Below are 25,863 nucleotides of genomic sequence, written 5' to 3' on the forward strand. Positions count from 1 at the left end.
AGGCACCGATCTGATGCTTATTTTAAAAAATGCTTTTAAGAAGTGAAAAACAAAGTATCCATTATCAGCATCATCACTTATTTCAAGAACATTCCTGGGCCCCAAAACTTTGCTAGAAAGTAAAAAATACAGGCTGCCACGACCCACTGTTAATATTGGAAGTATGCAGGCTAGTAAAAAGCATTCTGATAAAGAGACTTTAGAGAGTGACAAGAAGCATTTTGATTCAATGGTGCTTTGTGTTTTGTTATATCCCCCATGATGGCAATTTTGTTAGAATACTTGTCAACAATTCCCCAAGTACCTAACCGCTCTTAATGTCTGGGACCCCTGACAATTCATATTTCTTGAGGTTTATTATGTATGAAATTATCAACTGGAAATAGTAAACATTAAACAAATCACTCTTCTCATTATGTCTTGTTCTTTTTTTATCTTCCCAGGGACTCACTGTCATTCTGTTTTGTTTTTTACTTTCTACTATTGTAGTCTTAATTTTTCAGGATCATGACCTACCTATCACTTGATGTGCCTTGTATTAAGACACAGTAAGGTCATGCCTTCATTCCTATTTCACTCTCGCTCTCATTATCATTAAGAAGAACAAAAGATCAATGAGCCCTGACACAGAAGCCACTGAAGATACATGGACTTAATATAGTTGTGTGTGCGCATGTGTAAATTATATACTAACTAAATGACATTTTAAACAGTGAACCTTAAAAGTGGTTTCCTTTCAGGCCTATTATCAGAAATGTCCTGATCTGAGAAATCGGCGACCCACGCCAAATTCTTGCTACCGGTTCGCCCGAGTAGGTGAAAACCGGCTGAATAGTACCTCTGTTTCCAGCTAACTATAATTAGTTCCAACTCCAAAAAACCAGCATTCAATATCTTCTAGGGAGTTTGGCAGAGTAAGCTAGCCAACTCCAAGATTCAATATGTGACTAAATCGGAAAAATCCTTATGGGTCAGAACATGAAATATACAATCTGCAACATACTTCTGAGTTGCTTTCTGAGGTCAGAACCTTTTTTCTGCAAGATTGGAACTTTGTCTCTAATGCTGAAGGTTTAAAAAAGTGAAGGAATTAAGGCTACAGGTTTAGTGGCTCTTCGCAAACAACAAAAATTTGCAAACATTTGCAATCAACACTTACATAACACTTCATACAATGAGTATAATGTACAAAATGCACAATGTATAATTAATATGGGGAAAAATAACTGCCTGTTTTTTAAAAATGCAGCATGTTCAAATTTTGCTTTTTCCATTCATACTCTTGCTGCTGACTTTTATTTAGATTATATGATGTCCAAGTAATTCCTTCCCTAGGCACTTCACAAGGAACCAACTGCTTTATTCTATACAGACCAAGTGAAAAATGAGTTGATGGTAACCTTGTACTGTATTGTAGAGGTTAGTGTTTCAAGGAACAAGCAGAGAACTCTTTGTGTATACTGTCATTTTTGTGAGCACAAGTAATTGCTCATCTCTTGCTACCCCAGGAAAAAAACATTTCTTTTTTTGCAGAGATGTGAATAAACGTTTGGAGATGTGAGCCCTTTAAGATTAATCCATAAACCTGTTATTTTCATTGAGGCTACAATAGCATAAATGTAACATTTATTTTACTCTTCTTAATGTGTTGGTACAATCAACACAAATGGGATGGAGAGAAGATACTAATTGGCTCTGTAGAATAACAGCTATTTGTATATTGTGGAGGAAAATAGGTTTACACAATGCTGTTGCTCAATTACTTCTGTAAACCAAATGTTCTTAGATAGGAAACCTCTGCATTGTACAGATCAGTGTTTCTCAATATTGGAAATGTCAAGATGTGTGTACTTCAACTCCCAGGATTCCAAACATGCTGGCTGTGGAATTCTGGGAGTTGAAGTTCGCATATCTTGACATTGCCATGGCTCAGAAACACTGGCTTAGTAAAAAGTGCACCCTATTCCTAGAACATACTGAGTTGTCAAATACTTAATGCACTTTTTAAAGGTGCAAATTTAAGCAAAACCCAATAAAGTGATTGTTTAATGGTTCCCATCCATTTTGAACTAAGTCCACTATGTCTGCTTAAAGTAAAAAAAGCATTAACGCATTATGTTAGGCAAGAGTCCTTATCAGCTGAAACTAAGGCCAGATAACAAGCATCAAAGTTTCACTGACTTCAAACAGAAATATAAGAACACAGTGAAATATCTGTGAGAAGCAATGAATCTCATTGTCCTTCGCCCTACTATGAAGCTTGATATAGCTTCTCTATGGTGCCTGTGGAAAACAGTGATTGCTGATGATGTGAGCAAGGAATTGTTGTGATTCTTCCCTGAAGTAGAATAGAATAGAATTCTTTATTGGCCAAGTGTGATTGGACACACAAGGAATTTGTCTTGGTGCAATGGTTTACAAATGATTCCATTGCATTTACTCCTAAGTAAATATACTCATAAGTGCTGTATTACAGCATTAAATGTGTATTTTCCTCAATTGTGTATATGTATTACCCACTAAAGAGCTTTTCTTTTTGACTTTTACCCTTTATATGTTATATAAAGGGTATGTGTGTGTGTGTTATATAAAGGGTATATACTACCCTTTATAGTAGGGAACTCACTACTGGTACTGACCTGAATACGTTCCAGCAATATCTGAGTCCCTACAGGTTTTCTACCATAAGTTTAAAAATCATTAATGACATATCAAAATATCTTCTCTGTATATAGCCTACAGTTTAATTTTATTTCAATTTTGCTAATATTTCAGAAATGCAAAATAAACTCTGATATCAAATTAAGATGTTCTTATTTTATTTCACGCAAGACTTTGCTCCCTTTCCTGTGTTTTGATGGATTTATAAGCAACTTCAGCCACTACTGTGAATAAAAATTAAGCTGGGAAAAAGTACAGGTGAAATAGTTCATAATGGAAGCTTGGTCAGTACTCTGTAAACACACACACACACACACACACACACACACACACACACACAAGCATAAAGAATGCTTGGTTGTTGAGACCAAATGATTTCAGTAAAACAAGTTGTGTCTATCATTCCATCTCTGTTCCAAATCAATGCATTTTACACAAATATCCTTAAATGCACACACCTTGTTTTCACCAACAAATGTTTAAAATTCCCATTGCAGCTTTTACTATTCACTGCCTTTAGAATCGGTGATCATCTGTAGCTTATGTTAATTGAGAGAGGAAGAAGTAGACATAAAACACAGCCCCGTTTTAGCAGAATGAATGGCCACAGGAAAAGAGGAGATCAGGAAGCACAAGGCCCTGGGAAAGGGAGTCAAGTTTGAAAGTGTTGATGGCAGCACAAAGGAGATGGCAGAAAGGATTCAGAGAGAAGTAAGTTGGGGAGCCGGCAAACCGATTAGGAGTTTGAAGCCACAAGAGGAAAATAAAATGACAGCACGAGAAAATGAGAAAGAGGATTTTGCAGAAGGTAAAATAGACGCCTTGAAGGACATAGATGTAGCTGCAGAACAAGGACAGAGAAGACAGGAGAAAAGTGAAGAGATACGTATTTGAGCTGAAAGAAATAACAAGAAAAGGAAAGGGTGACATCAGCCATGGGAGGAAAGAAACTTTCAAAAGGGCAGTGAGGAGAAAGGATGGGTAGAAAGAGAGGAGCAGCAGATAATGAAAATGAAATCAAGGACATGTTAATTTATTTGGATTCAAAGTTTGCCAAAGGAAAGGGGAACAGAGAAAGCAGCACCAAACTCTGTCTTCCCCTGAAAAATGGAGTGCGGTTTTATTTTTCATCCATTTGTAAAGGAATTTCCACATATTCTTCACAAGAGCACTACCATTGCTCCTGCTGTAGTTGACACACACACACACATCAGACAGATTTCTGTCCAGGCTACATGTGTTGTGCTATTAGCTGCTGTGCTGCCCATCTCACACCAATTAACCTGAAGGACTTTTGAGGCAACTATCGGTCAGATTGCATGAGCCCGTCATAAAGCAAGTGTTCCTATTCTCTCTTTCCTTCTCCCTTCTTGACCCTCCCCCATTGTCAGGACAACCCAGCTGCCAATCAAGCAGCAGCTGCCAATCAAAATGCAGTATTGACTAAGGGTGGTGGTGGTGGTGGAGAGGAGATAAAACAAGATGGCTGCCTGGCAGTTCTGCATCCCATCGATTTTTGTGAGAAACAGGCTGAAACAACAGAAGAGTAAAAGTAACACAAAACTAAGGAATTGGCAACAGTGATGAAGAGAGGCTACAGAAAAGGAGCTGAGAAAACTGGGGAGAGAGGCTTTTTTCCTTCCCCCAGACCAGAAGTGTGGGAAAAGTTATTCTAGATATGTCCCTCAGTTAGAGGCAAGCTTTGGAAGAGGAGAAGAGCCAGGAACACACCGGCAGGAGAGACAAAGATAAAAGTTAGGGGGGGGAAACCTGTTATTGTACTGTATCCATGGATTGCACTTTAATACATACCAGTACTAATCTAAAATGTTATTGCTATACAATTTTTGAACGGATTAAATCAATACAACTTAAATTGAGAATGCCTAAGCACATGTGAGTGTATCCATGAATGGTGATGTGAAACAAAGGCAGCTGAATTAAAAATAATAATATTTTTTGGGACACTAACATGGAAGAAAAGGAAAGAAGTGAAAGAAATGAGGAAAAGTAGAATGACAGCAAGAAGAAGAGGCAGATTTGTGTTTGAAAAAAATATATGAGAAGACATTAATTCTCCAACAGAATGAACGAAGAGTGGACATCAGGAAAAAGTTTTACAAAGTAAAAACATTGAGGGGGGAAAAAAATCAAAGATGAAGATGGGAGAACCACCATGTCTACAGTCCTCATTTAATAACCACAATTTAAGACCAGCAGCTTGGTTATTAAACAATGCAGCTGCTAAGTGAAAGTACAACTGTGCTTATGATCTTACATTACTTTAGCTTTCCTTTGCTTTAAGTCATAAATGTCAGGATGGGATATAAAATGGTTTTTTTCATCACTGTTGTAACTGAATTATGACTAAACAAACCTGTCACTAAAAAAGGGATAGTGTAATGGCAAAGAATGCAATCAAAGATACCAGGAAATATTAATACTAAAAAAAGACAGGGCAAACAACTTTTATGGAATTTTTTTTAAAAAAATTGGAAGTTGGCAAAGGATAAACGAGTATGTAACAAAGTTAAACCAATTAATAAATAAAATCAGTGAAATGATTTGAGATGTAATTGAACTGGTGAATGCTGTAAAATATTTCAAATATTTTGCATGGAAATAATAGCAATAAGTTAAAAGTGGAGTGCTAGACATGCGCTAAACCAGGCGTGTCCAACCCGTGGCTCATGGACCACATGTGCTCCTGGACAGCTAGTAATGTGGCCCCACAGAGTTGTAAACCTTCAGGATTATTATGTGCACTTTTATACATTAACTACTGTATATTATATATTTTATATGCAGTCCAAGACAATTCCTCTTCACTCCATGCAGCATAGGCAAGCCAAAAGATTGGACATGCCTGCTCTAAACACTACAAATACTATGTATGTTATGGGCAAAAAAAAAAATTGATGACAAGGAATAATGCAATGAAATAAGATTACAGATGTAGATGGTGTAACTGGGAAAATGTTAACCTTTGGGTATGATTTGATTATGAGGTGGCTGTGCACTTTGTTCAACATGTCCGTAAAAGCTGTATCTGTGACTCACGCAAAAGTTAAAATTGCCAAAGGAATGTCACAAAGATTGATACCTTAATTGTGCCTAAGAAGTTTTTTGGGTGAAATTTGACTGAAAGTGTACAAGAGGTGACATCATGCAAAAATTGGGAAGTGAATGTTGGCTGGATGCCAAGCAGTGTGTGTGTGTGTGAAGAGCAGGGTTTTGCTCTATAGCAAATAATTGAAGGAAGAAAATTAATTGTACAACTGCTGATTTAAAGGAAGAGGGAGTAGGATTGAATTGTAGGTTGTTTTTCATCAATTGTAGGTTAGTAGATGAATGCAGAGTAGTGTATGATGGAAGTAAAGCACATGTAAGTGCAATGTAAGTGCAATGTAACATGTAAGTGCAATGCTTGGAATGGTACAATATTACTGTGCTGGGAGTAAGACACAGATTTGTGATATCTTGGCTGGTTAATTTATTTAAATGGGAGATTAAATATATTGGTTGGAGATGTGAAAATGTATATTCTTTTGGTGATAGGTTTTTGTCTGAGAATCTGAATTATTTTTCAGATTTTTTTTCCTAAGAAAAAGTTTGATTCCATGATGCATAGCAGACACAAGAACCTTTGGAAAAACACAATTTTGGAAAAGCCTGTGAATGGCGTTGGTTTAAAGTAGATTTCATAATTTTCCTTTCCTTTTTTTCTTATTCCCTGCCTTTATTGTATTTTTGTTTATTGTTTGCTACTTTTGTAAATGTTGGTTAATTGAAAAGAGCTTAATCTGATTGGTACAGTCCTGGTGTCTTGCTGCTTCTGAAGTTCCACTTTGGTTGGAGATTATGCAAGAATGAGCTGTGTCTCCTAAATTACTAATGGTTTCTTAGAGGAAACTGATAAAGGTGTTGCTATTTGTGAGACCTGTAGAATAATGAGCTTGAGCATCCTGTCCTCATAATCTTTTCCTAAGTGACAAGTCTTCATAGTGCAGTAAATATCATGCATTAAGGGCCAGCAACATAACTGTGTCTCAATGGCGCAAGATAGAAGAAATTTGGCAGTCACTTCTCCATAAAAATTCTTTTTTAACTATTCTGAAATATTCCTTCAGGTAACTGAATACCAAACTCACATCAGTACTATGTGCAATTTTATTCAGGATTTAAAAACGCATTCTAGCGAGCCACAATCAAAGCTCAATGGAGAATACAGAGATCTGTAGTGTTTGCTCTCTCAAAATTACTATTACTGCCTCTGATAAGACTTTTAATTGTTACTTTTAAATCCTAAGCCACACATTTCCCTACAACAGCTTCTCTAGAGACCAATTATCCAATAGATCTGACTCATCTGATTGAATTTAGAATTACTGTCACAGGAGTGTGCTAATGTATATATTTTTCATTATTCAATGCTAATCCTTTTAATTATTTCCATAACCACTCCCTTCTCCTCTGATTCACAGTGAAGAAATGACCTAAAAGTACTAAAAACAGATTCTTTATGAATATTATTGGCATGAACTATGTTAGACTTTGAAAAGAAGGATATTTTGGTCATTCAGTTCTTGACAACTGCGTCTGTACTGACATTTCAATAGTAATTCTCACTGGAACATAAGCATATGGTTAGTTCAGTTCCAACTTAAAATCAAACAAAAAAATGAATTAGTTCCATTTTTAAAAATAACTTTCAAATAATTAGGCCTAGAATTAGACATACAAAGCAGTATTTATTTTCAGTTACTATAACTTATGAAACCAGCATCATTAAACCAGTGAAAAACTTTAAAAAAAACCAATAGATACTCATACCGTGTGTCCATTTTTCATTTGCTATTATTAAATCTTTGTCACTAGTAGAAATGTTTTTAAACTAATAGAAATGGTAGGAAAGAAACTGAAAAGAAATGGGACAATGAGAATGGAAAAGAAAAAAAGACATTTAAAAAAATAGCAGGAAGCATAATGCCGCATAACACAAATTTGACAACCAACTGAATACTGACAATATTTTCTTGAGGGGTTTTTCCAATTCAATGGGCAGTGAAGTGAGATAATTCCTTAGATCGAGGTTAATATTGTTTCTACCACTGTGGTACAGTATATTGAGAATACAGAGTTTCTACAGTCCTTAGAGTGAGAGAGAACAACAGAAAGCAAGAGAGGCTAAGAGAAAACACAAGATATCAAAGTAAAATAGTTTGCAAGAGTTTATATCTGAGTGTTCTTCATCATAAGAACTGATCAATTGTCTTAATTGGCTGCTAATATGCAATAAGACTTAGTCAAAAGCCACATCTTACAATTTCTTGAGAGGGTAGTAACCATTAATAGTGGATCTGATAGGTCATGGGTGTCAAACACCATCATGTGATGTTTTGCCACGATTTTCCCCTTTGCGGAGCTGGGGTGGGTGTGGCCTGCACATGATGCATGCGGCCTGCAGTTTGCCAGTTTGATACCCCTGTGATATGTGGTGTTTTTCCAGCAGAAGATCACATTCAGTTGGTGAAACCAAGAAACAGCAGTGGATTTGAGAGGAAATGTTCTCCCAATATTTATCATCAGAAAAAGATACTGCTTTCACAATCATCATATGCAGCAATGGACAGTCTACCGCTGAAATCTAGTCAGGACCATAATGATAGAAAACAAATGGATCATCAAGCAGATCAACTCAGGAGTTCTTACTCAAGACATAAATGTCCAGGTGCAAATTATATTTTTGACACATTATGCTAAGGTAATCTAGACTTCTGGAGGAAATTCTCATGTCCAGAAAGGTGGAAAGAAAGAAAAGAAGGTGACCTGCAGCCAGGTGGATAGACAGTAAAGTGGCAATGGGTGCACATTTGGAAGATCTGAAGGGCCAGGTTAGAGACAGATCATCCTGAAGAAAATCTATGTGGTCATTAAGAATTGAGACAGGTGTGATGGCACATAATCATTTAATAATGATAAAGCAAGTGCTTTGCATATGCTAGGTGCAGATGGTAAATCCTGACACATTACAGAAAAAGTATAATACATCTGGAAAATAACTCTGCTATTCAAAGTCAACAGTCTAAAATCATTTTGCATTTTCCCAATTGTATGTCATATAGCCAGTAGCTATGTAATCTTATGGTGTTATTTATAAGAATATGCTGCATTCTTTTCTACCTACAGCTAATTGAATACATTAATGTACATCCCAAGATCCCATGACTAGACATTCAGAGAAAGTAGACTTCACTGGAAGCACTCACTGGCTATTCTTCATCAGTGGTTAGGAGAATTTAGTGGAATCCAAACAGTTCAAGCAAGAAACTAAGCCTATAGTAGAGTAGTAGAAGCTGGAGTTTTCTCCCGTGAAGAAACCTGTTCTCCCAATTCTTACATAACCCACATTTCTCCAAGTCTACACTTGTTGTGTGTCTGAGGAACAGGAGAAAGTATTAAGAAGTTATTATCCTAAGAATCTGAACTTGAGAAGAAGACTGTCCTCATGCTATCAATATGGAAAGAACAGCTGAAGGCTCTCCCTAAAGAAAGATAAAGAGTTACTTCCCTGATTCCGAGCCAAGAAACATTCCATGAGCCAGCAGATTTTGTGAGCCCTGGCTGAAATTCTTAATTGTTATTTGTATGGGATATGTTTTATTTGTTCAAGGACAAACATCTGTAGCAGCCAATTAGAAGCAAATAATATTGATAATAGAAGAGGTGAATGTCACCATTTATTAAACAGAGACATCATCATTGACTTGGCTTTATCTTTGTCAATATTTATGAAGGAAAATAAATTGGTTCATTAAAAAAAACAAGCAATCGGTATACTTGTATTCAAAAATATACAGATTTTTTTTTGCCATTTTGTATCTAGCTGTCATGTAAGATCAATTGTTATAACTTAATTCATTTTATAGAGATACACTATATGGCATCACTACAATGTTTTTATCCTTCCTAAAATCTATACAATGAAATGGTTGTGTTGAAACTATTTAATTCTTTACTATATTTTTATTCTGCCTTTCCCCTGCCCTTACAAGTAAAAAGAATTATATCTATTTGAAAATGTATTTGCATGTTAAAATCACCTATGTATGAATGCTTTAACTTGTAAATTAGGGAGTTTTTTGGTCTATTTTGCTACTTATGGTACAAGGGTTTATAGAGAAAAGGAGAAAAGGATGCATTTATTGCAAATAAATAATCAAAATAATAATAAAATGAAGTATGGAACTGCAAATTTACCATATTTGGAGAGCAGAAAGATGGAATAATAAGATACTAATCCCAGCTTCTACATTAGAATATCTTAAATAAGATTATAAGAAACGAATGTAACCATTTTATATATAGTGGCAATGTTTACAGTATAAATTAGTGTAGCCAGGCAAATCCTTTTACTGAGAGCAGGAAACCAAGCCTTACATTTAAGACTTACAAATAACTACCATTTTCTCATAAAATAAGGCCGGGTCTCTTTTTTTTTTTTTGAGCCCCGAAAAAACGGCTAGTCCGTCTTTTTGGGGGTGACTTAATTCCCCCCCTTGCACCACACAGGCAGCCATGCCTCGCCAACAGCTGCTCCTAACGGGCGATCATGGCGGATTGTGAAGAGCTCCCTACTCCCGCCAAGCACCTTTGCTGAAGACCCAAGACCTTCAGCATCCACCGCTGCTGCTTCCTCCGCCACCGTTGCTTTCCCTTCTGCCCATGCCACCGCTGCATTTGGAGCTGCCACTTCCCGTGTTTGGAGCTGCCGCTTCCGTGTTTGGAACTGCTGCATCCGTGTTTGGAGCTGCCGCTGCGTTTGGAGCACCACCGGTGCTCCAAACGGTGGCGGTGCTCCAAATGCAGCAGCAGCTCCAAATGCAGAAGCGGCAGCTCCAAACGTGGAAGCGGTAGCTCCAAACGCTATGGCAGCACTCCAAACGGCGGTGGCACTCCAAACGCAGAAGCGGCAGCTCCAAACATGGCAGTGGCACGGGGAGAAGGGAAAGCAACGTCAGCGGAGGAAGCAGCAGCGGTGGGCGCCGAAGCTCTCGGGTCTGCAGCAAAGGTGCTTGGTGGGAGTAGGGAGCTCTTGGCGCTCCTCCATGATCGCCCATTAGGAGCGGCTGGTGGCAAGGCATGGCTGCCCACAGGGTGCTCCTAATGGCAAGTCCCTCCTGCCCTTCCCCCTCATTTTGAATGTTTTAAAATAGGCCTAAATTTGGGGGGAGGGGCTTAATTTCATTTTATGCCTAGAAAACATGCTGGGTCTTCCTATGGGGGGGTGTATTGTTGGACAAACACAGTAGATTACACCTATAAAATACTCTATGAAGTGAGAATGCTCAGCTAGATCCTCTATAATTGGTCTCATTCCAGTTTAAGAAACCATGTCTCAAACATTTCACAAGTAAGCTAGACACAGAGAGAGCAGCTAGTCTAGGATCATCTTGTGCATTTTGAGCTTAACTGGCGACCTGATCATCTTAGGCTTTGAGCTTGACTCTACTGGGCTCTGCATCATTCTATATTTCCAGTGGCTGCTTTTTTTTGCCACCAGTATCATCTTTGTGCAAAATGGATACTCCTTAATGGTTTTGTTCATGGTTTAAGAACAAAAGCCATGGTGGCCCAGTAGTTAGAATGCAGTATTGCAGGCTACTTCTACTTCTGCCAGCAATTTGGAAGTTTGAGTCTCATCAGCTGAAGGTTGACTCAGCCTTCCATCCTTTACGTTGGTAAAATGAGAACCCAGATTGTTGGAGGCAATACACTGATTCTGTAAACCGCTTTAGAGAGGGCTGTTCTTTGGGGTGAATGCAACCTTTACTTCTCAAGAAGAGTATAATAGCAAGGAGATTGTTCTGATGCCTTGTGCTTTCCAGAAAAAGAGCAGCAAATAAAAAAAACTTCCTTTTCCTTACATGAAATACCATTCAGGCTCTGTTTGCAGGCAGTCCTACAGTTGTTGAACTGAAGGGACAATGTGCTTGAGATTACGTCTTTTCAAGAACCTGGACTGGGATACCTTATTTTCCTCTTTTCTTCTCATTCCTTTTCACCTGGGTACCATCTCAATTATTCTAAGTAATCCTTATAAGAGGTGAGAGATCCCGTCATATGTTAATATCTACACAATATAACATTTTAAGAATTGTACAAGCAATTATCAGTCTATATATGTTGATTTGCTGTGTTATATACATAAAATCCTCTACAGAATTCCTTACATGACATTCTACCACAGGTTTGTGGATCAGAAGATTGTAGAAAACATGGCTCCCGTTACACAGCAAAGTAAATTCAGTTTTTAGGAAAACAGTTACAAGACCAATCAAACACAATAGATGAAATGACGTGAACAGATACAAGCCAAAATCTCCAATATTTAACCTTCAAAGTTTGGTACAAATATTTATTTAGTGGACAGTGGTTGGGCAAATAAATGCAAGGGAAGGGCACAATATATTACCAATGGGTGTTTTTAAATAGCATTTTACTTTTGCTTTATTAATAGTTGTTTATCTTCTACTTTGCTTTGTATCTTTTGTTTGGATGCAATTTCTGAATAGTCTGTCAAAATACATGAGCACAGTTATTCAGACTGCTTCGAAATCCCCAGCTTTCTCATTATCAAATGTTAGTCCCTGCTAGTCCCCGTTCCCCCCTCCCACAAAAAACCCAGTGAGTTAGATAGGAATGCCATCAAGGATGCAGTCACAAGTGACTGATTATATCCTTCTTATCCCTGCAGTTCGATTGAGTTAACACTGAAGCCTCAGGAGAGAAAAATAACGGTTGCCTGTCCTCAGGTCTGCACAGATGTATCTGAGAAACAAAGTCACTGCAGCATAGCTAACTGCTCTGCAGATAATAGAACAGAACGCAGCTCCTGCTCTCTTGGGCTAGATGTCCTTTGCACATAAAATTACAAAATCGGTAACATGATTTGACTCAGTGTATACGGAGGGTGGATGTTTTCACTTTAAAAAAAAAAAAAAGCCTATTTAACAGTTTCATAACAGAGTTCTTGACAACTGTCTTTGTCAGCAGTCAGACTGGCTCGTGGTCCTGAGATACCTTTTGCTACCTTATCTGTGGAATTATTCTCTGTGGCTTTATATGAATATAGCTCTTACAAAGGTTTCACTTTTAAAAGACATATAAAGCTTAGCAATATCTTTTGTTGCTGCAGTGTTTTTTTTAAAATAAGCAATAAAATAAAAAAATCTTTCATAGAGATGCAGAAGTGAAAAGGGGCACATTAATATGCTTCATGGGTAAATGTTTGCCGCTAATCTTAGCATTAACATTGCAATATTTCAGTTTGGGCTCATTCACGGAAGCACTTTTTAGTGGTCCCTGTTCCCACCCTGGATCTAAGGGGAAATAGCACTGGCATTAATTGCATTATCCCTACACATACCCTTAACTCTCAACTGGAACCAGGTCTTGTTATGCTTGATGTCCATATGGGTCCTCCATAGCAGTGGTTGTCAACCAATGGGCCGGGGACCACTGGTGGTCTGTCAGAAAATTTTGGTGGTCCATAGAGAAATGTCACCCCCAAAACGCCCCCGAAAGCAATTAATCAAGGCTGCGCAAGAACACAAGGCTCTGCTGCCCACATGGCCCATGAGAACACAAGGCTTGCATCCCTTGCATTGTCAACAACACGAGGTAGTGAGGGGAGGGGGGAAGGGGGGGGACTTGCCCCACTCATCCCACGTGCCTCGCCTGGCCACCGGGCTGCTTCTTTCAGCTTCTTTCTTCTTCTGCTTTGGCTGCACGCAAGGAAAGCAGCAAAAGTCTTTCTTTCTCTCCCCCAAACTCCGCAAGAAATGAGTCTTTGGGACCCTGCAAGGCCTCCTGCTCCAAGAGGCTGTGCCGGCATGAGAAGTCTCACAAAGACTCATTTCTGATGGAGTTTGGGGGAGGGAAAGAAAGACTTTTGCTGCTTCTGCTGCTTTCCTTGCATGAAGCCAAAAGTCTCTCTCTCTCTCTCTCTCTCCCTCCCTCCCTCCCCCCCTCTCTCTTTCTCTCTATCTCTCTCTTCTCTCTCTCTCTTTCTCTCTATCTCTCCCTGAGAACGGAGCTGGAGACAATATCCTGCGACCCCAAATAAAGAATGATCAATCAGTAGGAAAATGGGGTGGGGAATTTTCCTGCAGAGAAAAGGGCACTCCAAAGAGTGATAAAAAGGGCACAAAAGATCAGCAGATGTTCTCTTCCCTCATTGGAGGATTTGTACAACATGGGATGTAGAAGGAAGACACAAAAGATCTTGAGAGACCCTTCACATCCAGGCCACTCGTTGTTTGAGATCCTACCATCAGGAAGACGATATAGAGTGCTGAAAGCCAGGACAAGTAGATTTAAACATAGCTTTTACCCAAGTGCTGTGATCAGGTTAAATGCAGAGTTATGAATCTGGTGGTCTTAACATATATATATCCTGGTTGTATAGTTTTTAACTGTTAATTGTTTCAATTTGTTTTACATTGTTATTTGTATATGTCTTTTGGTGTTGTTCAGTTGTATGTTGTGAAAGAGCACCTTATTTCGTTGTTCTCAGGTTCTGAGTACAATGACAATAAATTTATCTTATCTTATCTTATCTTATCTTTTTGTGATTTTCCCAGGGTCTCCGGTCCGCGAGATTTAGAATTATGAGTTTGGTGGTCCCTGAAGTCCAAAAGGTTGGTGACCCCCGCTCCATAGGAGCAGTGACTGGCAGCTTTTCTTTGCTAAAATTCAAATGTCACCAACAAAGGGAAAAGCTGCAACTGAACACTGTGTAGAATATATGCCAGAGTGGTGCTTGTAAGATCTAGACATTCTGTCAAACCCTGCTTTTTTCCTCGAAAGGATTGTTGACTTATTGACCTATCAACCATTACGTGTTAGCAAGGAGTTTGTCTCCCTCACTTGTAATTATGTAGTCAACTGGACTTGTGCTGTGCCAGATGTAGTCAGTAAATATATAGTCTTGCCAGGGGGCAATGATATATGGGAATGACCCTGAAAGACCAGATGAAGTGATGCCATATATGGAAGAGCTAGATAAGATAAAGATTAGATTAGATACACCATTGCTCAAAGTGGGAGGAGAAATAATCTCATGAGGGATCGTCCCTAGGTTTGGGGACTGTAAACTTGATAGTAGGAGAATTGTAATTTCAGATTTGCTAGTTTCTGTTCATGTAGTTTTACAATAAAATAGAATTAGTTTATCTCATCATCTTTCCTGCCTGGCCTACCTGGTAAAGCTGACACAGAGTTTGTCAAAACCTATTTAGCTGCAGGGTGTTCTCAGGTACTTTCATGTAATTTCTCCAAAATGATTATTGTGCAGTCAACCTATACACCATTAGGTGTCAGCAAAGAATTGGAAATTTGTCTCTCTTGGCTGCCATCTAGCAGTTGTCTGGATTTGTGCAGTAGATTAGACATAGAACTTTAGTTATCTTGAAAAGCACAAGGGGAAAATGTCTCTGTACTACATACTGCACTGGAGTGAACTTTTAAGAGAATAGTCTGTGACGAAAGGAAGGAAGGAAGGAAGGAAGGAAGGAAGGAAGGAAGGAAGGAAGGAAGGAAGGAAGGAAGGAAGGAAGGAAGGCTTTCTTTGAATATTGGCCACTGGGAAGGGAATTACTCACCAAGCAGGCTATAGAAGCACAAGTCACAATTGCATATGCTATTGGAGACAAACTAGTCACTTGTAAAGCTTCATACTCTCTAGGTTTATCAACACCCCAACCCCACCAAAAAAAGCCAGGCTCATGGCCAAAAAGAGTAGACATTGACTACAGCAACCTGATGGAAAGGGAAGTTCCACAGCAGACAAGCTAAACCAATTGAAGCCAAGCAGATGGCCACCTCAAGCCACATTTCTTCCACTGCCAAAAAAGCCAACACAGTCCCAGGCTGTGTTAACAGAGGGATAGAATCAAAATCACTTGTTAATACCAATGCATAATGCCTTGGTAAGACAATACTTGGAATAGTGCATCCAGTTTTGGTTGCCACAATGTAAAAAAGATGTTGAGACTCTAGAAAGTGCAGAAATGAGCAACGAAGATGATTGGGGGTCTGGAAGATAAAACATATAAAGAACGGCTGCTGGAACTGGGTATGTCTAGTCTAATGAAAAGAAGGACTAGGGGAGACAGGATAGCAATCTTCCAATATCTAAGGGGCTGCCACAAAGAAGAGGGAGTCAACCTATTCTCCAAAGCATCTGAGGGAAGGACAAGAAGCAATGAGTGAAAACTAGTTAAGGAGAGAAGCAACTTAGAACTAAGGAGAAATTTCCTGACAGTTAGAACAATTAAACAGTGGAACAACTTACCTCCAGAAGTTGCAAATGTTTCAACACTGGAAGTTTATAAGAAGAGAATGAACAGCCATTTGTCTGAAATAGTATAGGGTTTCCTGCCTAAGCAGTGGGTTAGACTAGATAGAAGGCCTCCAAGATCCCATCCAACTCTGTTATGTGTGTGTGTGTGTGTGTGTGTGTGTGTGTGTGTGTATGTATGTATGTATGTATGTATGTATGTATGTATGGTATTCAGCTGTGTTCGGGTATTTTCCCATGTTATTATAGTTGTGCTTTTAAAGTTATAGCAACGTTTTGGCAGAATCTCATCTGCCATCATCAGGCTTCTGTATTGTGTTCGTCTGTGAGTCAGACTTTTACAGTTGTTTCAGTTTTAAATTTGGGGCTAGCCTACTGCTGTGCCAGAATGGTTTTTTCTTCATCCTGATTGATTGGGAGTCTTGGTCTGTGTTTATTGGTCTTGGAGTTGGAACACAATACAGGAACACAATGTTGCCAGCCAATCAAGGCAAAAAATGCCACAAAACAGGCAGAAGATATTAGAAACACAAATCAATCAGAACACAGCAAACTCCATGATTGGGGCTAACCATGATTGTACATACATATGCCCTAAATCAATTATTGTGTGGACCCCTGATGGTATCCTGTAAGATCAGACAAAATAGGAATGAAACAAATTTAAAATGCTGCCCCATTTTTTGGGAAGACACCTGAGTAGAAAAAAATAGTTGATAGTTCCCTCACGTGCTAAAAAATATGGAATATAACTGTAACAGCATACTTAACATAGGATTTTGAGCCAGGAATCACCTGAAATAATAATCACTTTGAGTTGATCTCCAGAAATAGCCAAGAAAGTCCATAACTTGTTCACAAAATAATATTAATCATAATGGACTTTTCCTGGTACCATTGATTTTTATTACACTGAGCAAGGATGATGAGGAGTTTGAAACTTAAATTCCATGATGAATAATTGAACAAGCTAGGGGTGTCTACCTGGGAGAGCTGATCAAAAAGAAAATGTAGTGCTGGCCTTCAAATATCAGGAAGAACTGCACAGAGAAGATAGTAAAGACTTGCTGTTTCAAATACAGAGGAAGTATGAGAACCAGTTGAATTTTCAGAGCAACTAATTTTATGTGAACTTAAACAAAAAGCCCAACAACTAGTAACTATATATAATAGAACTCAGTCTTTTGAGAGATGATCAGATCTCATTTGCTGAAGGTACTGAAAAAAAAGTCTGGACTATAAATTCTATTTTTCCCAACATGGTGCAATTCAGATGTATCGACAATTGACACAATCTGTATATCTATATACTTGGTGCAGATCTTCCACTTGGGACAGAAGAGTTGGCTAGAAATTCACTGAAGTCTTTTCATTAATTATATAATTCTATGATTAAAGACGAGAAAATGGTACTAGAGAAATATGAGATTAAAGACCTCAACTTCCAAATGAAGGTTATCTTCCAGGCAGGCTTTAATACTGACTTTTTATAGATGAAACAAGGGGCTTAAAAAAGAAGGATAAATGTGGACTAGAAATGATTTGCAACCTATTTAGTTTAGAGGTGGTATTCAGCAGGTTCTGACCAGTTCTGGAGAACCGGTAGCGGAAATTTTGAGTAGTTCGGAGAACCGACAAATACCACCTCTGACTGGCCCCGCCCCCATCTATTCTCTGCCTCCCGAGTTCCAGCTGATTGGCTGGGTCTTCTTTTGTTGCTCTGCACAGGTGAACGGAGCTGGAAAGCTGGTTAGTAGTGTGGGGAGGGAGTGGGGATTTTGTAGTAACCTTCCCCCAGGAGTGGAGGGGGAATGGAGATTTTACAGTATCCTTCCTCTGGAGTGAGGTGGGAATGGAGATTTTGCAGTATCCTTCCGCCGCCATGCCCACCATGCCATGCCCATAGAACCGGTAGTAAAAAAAATTGAATCCCACCACTGATTTAGTTCTACCAGTATGGTGTCTGCACCTGGTTCTGCATGGATCTAAAGAAAGTTCTAAGTGGGCCTTTCAGGGCTCTATCCTCAGCTCTGTGCTATTCAGGTCTGTAGATGTTATCAAGTTAAGAGATTATCTAATACTTTAGAGAACTAAAGCACAATTCAAAATTACTTCAACAGACTTGATTAAGTCAAATCCAGCAAGATGATATTCAGCAATGGCAAAAGTGAGATTTTGCATCAGGTTGGAAAAAGTCAAAACCATAGGATATTGGTGAATCTCTGGAGCTTTAGTGGAACTCTACATTGAGCAGGATTTATGATTCTATTCTAAGTATTATATATTCTCTTTATCCAGTGTTTATCCTTTGAAAACATTAAGTTCCAACACCAGAGTGGGATTGTTTCCATAGCTAGCCATGGTCTAGTATCTCTAAAGACATAAACCCAAATACAAAAAGAAGGGAAAATAAGCAGCAGCTATTTAAAAGCTCTCACCTCCTGCTTTTTTCCAGACCAATTTTTGTCCTAACTACACTAATAAAAAAATAAAGAGTATTGACATTTCATGAATACTTCCTGAATACAAGACAGGAATGGAAAACTGGTAATTATGTTTCCTTGTCATTGCTTTCTCACATAGGAAGAATAGAGTAAGGTATGTCTAGAGTTCCACAGTAGCCATCGTAATTAGTCATACCACATTCAGATATATTTGTTAACATTTCCTGGTACTGTTCTGCCATATGACAGTAGGGAAAGACATCTTGAGACTTTATTCTGGCTTAATTCTTCCATTTATGTTCCATTTTCTGGATGAATAGAATTTTCACAGTGTAACATTAACGAAGACTCTGTAAATGTAATAAGAACCAGACCTTTATTATTTTGAAAGCATGTTTATTTATTTTTTACTTATTTATTTTGATTTGTCAATCACTTACAAAATAATAGGTATAAGTATATACATAGTTATGAATACATGAAATGGGTACATATAAGAAAAATAAAAGAAACAATAGGACAGGGACGGTAGGCACGTTGGTGCGCTTATGCACGCCCCCTACAGACCTCTTAGGAAAGGGGTGAGGTCAATAGTAGAGAGTCCAAGGTTAAAGTTTTGGGGTTTTGGGGAAGAAGCCACAGAGTCAAGTAGAGTATTCCAGACATTGACCACTCTGTTGCTGAAGTTGTATTTCCTGCAATCAAGTTTGGTGCGGTTGATCTTGAGTTTGTATCTATTGTGTGCGCTTGTGTTGTTATGGTTGAAGCTGAAGTATTCATTGACAGGTAAGTCATTGCAATGTATCATTTTATATACTATACTTAGATCAGACCGAAGACGGAGTAATTCAAGGTTTTCTAGGTGTAGAATTTCAAGTCTGGTGGCATAAGGTATTCTGCAACGAGGAGAGGAGTGGAGAACTCTTCTTGTGAAATATTTCTGGACTTTCTCAATTGTATTAATATCAGATACGTAATGTGGGTTCCAGACTGATGAGCTGTATTCAAGTATTGGTCTAGCAAATGTTTTGTATGCTCTAGTTAGTAGTGTGATATTACCAGAGAAAAAGCTACATAGGATTAGGTTAACAACTCTTAACGCCTTTTTGGCTATGTAATTACAGTGGGCTCTAGCACTTAGATCATTAGAGATGAGTATTCCAAGGTCCTTTACAGAGCTTGGATCATCAACAAGGTCTTGACTATTCAGCTTGTATTTTATTTTCTGATTTTTTTTTTGCCAATATGTAGGACAGAGCATTTATTTGTTGAGATTTGAAGTTGCCATTTGTTTGACCATTCTGATACATAGTCAAGGTATTTTTGAAGGGTAGCAGTATTGTCTGTGGTATTGAATAGCTTTACATCATCAGCAAAGAGAATGTCATGAAAATTGTCATGTAGAAAACAATAAAAAATTATATATCTGACCAAATTCTAATAGGACACTTTAAGACAAAACCTATTGTACTATTAAGATACTCACACTGAAATCTCGGGGTTTGAAAATAGCAAGGCTAGTTTTGATAGTCTAGTTTTTAAGTGAGAACTGCCATACTTTCCATGAAACCTTTTCAAGAAAAGTTCAAATTAGAATGACTGAAGTAAATCAACTGGTACAAGATGGTGCCACTATAGGAGAGCCCTCCAACATCTAAAATAACATCATATTGGAAATATTGGAAATCTTCCCAAAGGAGTTACTTTTAAATTTTGTGATACTTTTAGCACCTCTTAGGAGGCAATAGGATGGAGAAACTGGTAAATATTTCGGTTAAGTCAATCAGAAATTAAGATGCCACATGAATTCAAAAACAACTATTTCTCTCTTTTTTCCACACGTATCCTCACATGCACAGGCACATGTACACATACACACAACCCCCCCCACACACACACACAGAGAGAGAGACAGAAAGTGCAGACTAAGTAAGACTGAGAAACTGTCAAAAGAAAGAGGCCACTTGTACTTTCAACATTTGAAATCTGGATTGCAGGTTAGCCAAAGATACAAGAGCAGAGTAATAGTTGCATGTTCATTTTCCTGGGCTTGAAATATGCTTAGACATATACCAAAAATTTGTTAGATACCCGTGATTATTTATTTGGAATATTAAATGAAGGCATGCATCATTTACTATAATAAAACCAACCAAGGAGCCACATCTGGACACCAAATATATATGAGGCTACAGCAAGAAAATAGCAATATAATTAACACAACTACCTGGCTGGCACATCACTGTTTTCATCCTAGATTTAGAGAAATGCTATTTGGACTCCACTTTAAAAGTGCCTGTAATAGCTGCCTAGCAGTGCTCAGCTGGCAATTCTTTTGACTTCAGCCATGGCTAGCAAGAAAATCAGCAAATAAATAGCTTTTTTAGGTGTTACAAATCCACCTCTATGTTATATTAACAACCGCACAGATTCCATTTCTTCTACTGTGGTATATACCAAAAATCATCACTTGTTTCTCTACATTTCATTTTTCTGCACTAAACCTTCAATTTCATGGACAAAAACAATGTTAAATCCCATTTATCTTAAGACTTTAATTTGGATAATGTACTTTATATATCCCAAAATGTATAATAGAGGGTGAAGAGTAGATCAGTAAGCAGAGACACACTGGAAACGCATTAGTGAAGTGTGTGGTATTAAAATGGTCTTATTCTCAATAGGTTTTCACTTCATCTATCATTTTAATAAATTAAGACCACCAAATTAATATAGATCAACATGCTAGGGCCAGATTCCATATTCAATTAAGAAATGAACAAATTAATTACAGTGGGATCGCCAACAAGAGCACAGCAGTTTTCTTGTATATCTATATGCAAATTGCATGAATATTTCTTTATACTGAATAATAGAAGCATATTGAATCATCCCCTTGTCAGTAAATGCTGTTTTCTAAGCACCAGAGATGATTTGTTCAAAATAAAAGTGTAAGTTGGATTATATTCACAACTCGTGTTTTATGATCAGTGAAACACCTTGCAATAGTTTACAATTAAGCAATATAACAATACAAAAGTCATCTGTTTTCCAGCTATAGGACTGAATTATGAAGCTGAATAAAATGGGATTTTAGACATAGATCGAAACACCTTTGCATGAAATGAACATCCAGGAAATTGATCCAGCTATGAGCACAGAACATTTTAGGGACAGGAATACGGGATATTGGACATAAAGTGAGAAATTGTTGTATGCTGCTAACCACCAAAATCTTACAGGTGTAGCAGATTAAATTGCACAAGTTATTTTATTGACATACTAACACACATGCGTATACACACATAGAAAACTATAAAACCATGGAAGTAAATGCAAATTGAGTTCTTATCTGGGTTCTAATGAAAACAATATTGTAGCTAAAAGAGGTTTTGTAAACAATCATAGTTACAGGTCATTAGAATGAAGAACTGGCAATATTGTAGAAAAGATTTCTTACACTTGAAAAGTTGAAGTGAGCAGTATGCTGATATGGTCTCAAGAAGCTATAAAAGCCTTTTATTTATTTTTTTCTGAATGGCAGACTCAGCTTGGGCCTGTAATACCTTTGTACTGTCATGGAAAGTAAGATATATCCCATTGCTCATACCCCTTGACTACAGAATGTCCGTTCTTTTTACAGTTGTTGTGTTGGTGAAAAAAAATTCCTCTTATATAGCTGGTCCAAAAGTTATAAAAGAAAAGTGTTGCCAGGCCCCTTCTCCTTCCTAGAGTATTATTGGGCAAAGGCAGTCTAGGCACAAATGGATTGAAAATTAAGAATAGGGGTGTGTGTGTGTGTGTGTGTGTGTGTGTGTGTGTGTGTGTGTAAGAATACAGGAATCTAAAAGAGCAAAATCTAAAAGACACCAATTGAAATCCTCTGGATTTTGGCTTATCATAAAATTACTGTAAATTCTCTCTGGAATTTTGGGAGATAGCTTTTGGAATTATAATAGTGAGCTCACATTTCCACAGATTTTAGCCGTGTTCCTTAGTTTCTCAAAAATCAACTTTCTGAATTGGAAATGCAAAATTGAATTAAATTTCATTGTACTCTGCTCTCTAAAGCTCTACAGAGAGAAGGTCTTGAATTTGCAGCAATTTATGATGGATAGAGAAATTCAAGACTATCTCTGCTAAATGGAAATAAGAAAGCATAAGATAGAATTATGTTATGATTAGTAAATCAGCCAAAATTATATTGAATTGAGTTTTTCTGGCTTTGGTATCAAAAGTATCAAAATCTAATTTTCTAATCTTGAAAACAATAGGGATTTAATGGCAATTTAAGAGGAAAAAACAGAGTGACATTGAACTACGTAAATGGTATCCCATGCAAACTTGCAATTTATGACTCTAATTTACATTTAACTTTACATGGAAATCAGAGATAATTCTAGTAATGAACTGTTACCAGTGAACTTGATATGTAAAACATTTTTATCCATGACTTACTTGCTAATTTAGCATTAAATTAAAGCATATCTGGCAAGATTATAAATTAATAACTGCAGGAAAAGGCCAGACAAGACAACTAGGCAGATCTCTTTGGTGAAATGAGGGAGTTACGTTGTTGTGAAGAGAAAAGCAAAACTCCCTGTTGCATCTAGTTTTTAGTGTACCAATATAGAAATATAACTCTGGGATCCTTAGTGCTTTCTGGTTGTTTTCTTGCAGATGTTTCATTACTTAAGTAGGCGACATAATCAGTGCATTGATGAAGTTATCTAGTTGGGTAATAAAATGTGCAAGAAAACAACCAAGCTACAAATATTCTCTAGTAATAGAAGTCTTCACTGATTATAGTTGCTTTCTCCATAGGATCTGGAACTGCTTATTGACAGGGAGAGTCATCTTTAACTTTAGTACTTTTATTTTGGAAAGACATACTCAAGCTGAGACCTTACAACCTGGATGTTTCAATAGACCCTTTGGAAATGCAAGGTTTTCACATATGTGGGGAAGACTGATGTGCACAAGTTTATTTATTTATTTATTTTATTTTATTTATTTGATTTGCCAATTGTTTACAAGATAATAAGTATAAGCGTATACATAGTTGTGAATACATGAAATGGGTACATATAAGAAAAATAAAAGAATAAGAGAAACAATAGGACAGGGACGGTAGGCACGTTGGTGCGCTTATGCACGCCCCCTACAGACCTCTTAGGAAGGGGTGAGGTCAATAGTAGACAGTCTAAGGTTAAAGTTTTTGGGGTTTGGGGAAGACTACAGAGTCGGGTAGAGTATTCCAGGCGTTGACCACTCTGTTGCTGAAGTCGTATTTCCTGCAATCAAGTTTGGTGCGGTTTACTTTGAGTTTGTATCTATTGTGTGCTCTTGTGTTGTTATGGTTGAAGCTGAAGTATTCATTGACAGGTAGGACATTGCAATGTATGATTTTATATACCATGCTTAAGTCAGACCGAAGACGGCGTAATTCAAGGTTTTCTAGTTCTAGAATTTCAAGTCTGGTGGCATAAGGTATTCTACAACGAGTAGAAGAGTGGAGAACTCTCCTTGTGAAATATTTCTGGACTTTCTCAATTGTGCTAATATCAGATACGTAATGAGGGTTCCAGACTGATGAACTGTATTCGAGTATTGGTCTAGCAAATGTTTTGTATGCTCTGGTTAGTAGTGTGATATTACCAGAGAAAAAGCTACGTAGGATTAGATTAACAACTCTTAATGCCTTTTGGCTATGTAAGTTGCATGGATGTAGGCTCTACTCAGAGAGGACAATAGTAGAAGAAAGAGCAGATGATGACAGAGGTGTGCCCTTATTGCCCTCTTCATGCATGGTTTGTGTTTGGTTTTCAGACTGTAAAAAGGCTCTAAAATGACCAGTGATGGCCTTTAAAATCCTGCTTACAGGGTCACATTGTTAGAAGAAGGGACAGTATTTGAATAACAGCCCCATATTTTTCAGACTCCATACATCTGTACACTCTTCATATGTGAAATCTAACAAGAGATATTGCCTGATGCTTATCTGTCAAAGCATATAGGCAAAGACAGTGTTAGGATTGTTTCAGCAAGGCCATGGTAGAGCTGTACGTGTTTAGTTTCCCTTTAAGAAAATTATGATACTAGTTTGGGGAAGGAAAGCAAAGCCAGAGACACAGAAGTAAAGCAGAACAAAAACAACAACAACAATCCAGTCTCCAGAAACACTTGTATTGAAGAACACCAGTCATTTTAAAGCTGAATATAATTCTTAACGCCAATTGACAAGTACTTCAAGAATATGTTTATGGCACACAGTCAATCTATCCAAGACATCTGGGCTAGAACACTTCAGCACAAACTGGTGTTATTCCCATTCACACAGCTGATAACAGCTGGCATACCAGAGGGATATGCAGGCTTCCTGTGACGCTGGCTTTTTATGGTTCTGATGATAGGAAAAACAAACAAATAAAAATCACCTTTTATTTGACAAGCAATTATCTCCCTGGCTTTTCTCAGAAAGGCATTTGCTCCAGTTGGCAAAGGAAAGGCATATTACATCATGCTAGACTGAATCCAGAATAAAACCTGCTTTTATTTATAAACATATTATTGATTAATAGATTCCAGATCTTGTTCCATTATTAGTTATATGTAATATTGCTACCCACTTTTCAGATAGATTTAATAATCTATTTCTAAAGGTGCCACTGAGAAATGAGTTATGTTTTCTTCTTTCATTCAGGCAATTGTAACTGAATGTACAATTCTTAAAAGTTTTTGATTAAAAAAAATATTTCTATATAAATACAACTTAAACCATGATCTGTTCTCCACACAAGTCCTCAAGCCATATAAAGAGAACATTAAACAAATGAGTAAAAAACACATTTGTGCCCAACATCTGGCTCACCTAAAGCAACAAAATCACTTTGAATATGGTTTAAACATATATCTATATGGCGGAAAGGGGGAAATAACTTTTATAACCACCACTTATTTATTCATTGGGGGAAATGATCCAAACCTACGTATTTGTGTGTGGCCAAAGTATATGAACCTCTAGGATGATCAGTTCATTTGAAGAGGAAAGTAGAGTCAGGGGTTTCAGTTAATGAGATGAGAATGAGATGTTAATGTGGGAAGTCCTACTTCATTGAAACAACAGAATTATGCACCACCAGAATTATGGCTATGTGGAAGAATGTCAAAATTTGGACAAAGGAGATTCCTGAGGACTTCCAAAAAACAGTTGCAGATAAATCACCAGGCTGAAAAAGTTACAAAACTATTTTCAAAGAATGGTGTTGTGGTGTTGGAGAAGACTTTCAGAGTCTCTTGGACTGGAGGGAGACCAAATCAGTCAATCCTAAAGGAAATCAACCCGGGCTGTTTTTTTTGGAATGACAGATACTGAATCTGAAGCTCAAATACTTT

The 25,863-nt window shown here is 37.7% G+C and overlaps 2 protein-coding genes across 2 annotated transcripts in view; one reads left to right on the forward strand and one right to left on the reverse strand.

Moving 5' to 3' along the window:
- LYPD1 (LY6/PLAUR domain containing 1) overlaps positions 1-25,863 on the forward strand; it is a 68,914-nt gene that overhangs the window by 30,847 nt on the left and 12,204 nt on the right. The window lies entirely within an intron of this gene.
- The window catches only part of GPR39 (G protein-coupled receptor 39), a 167,714-nt gene that overhangs the window by 3,168 nt on the left and 138,683 nt on the right, over positions 1-25,863 (reverse strand). The window lies entirely within an intron of this gene.

This window comes from Notechis scutatus, chromosome 1 (assembly GCF_049901735.1).
Source record: "Notechis scutatus isolate UNSWTSFEM ecotype Mainland chromosome 1, rNotScu1.2, whole genome shotgun sequence".
NCBI classification, from domain to species: domain Eukaryota; kingdom Metazoa; phylum Chordata; class Lepidosauria; order Squamata; family Elapidae; genus Notechis; species Notechis scutatus.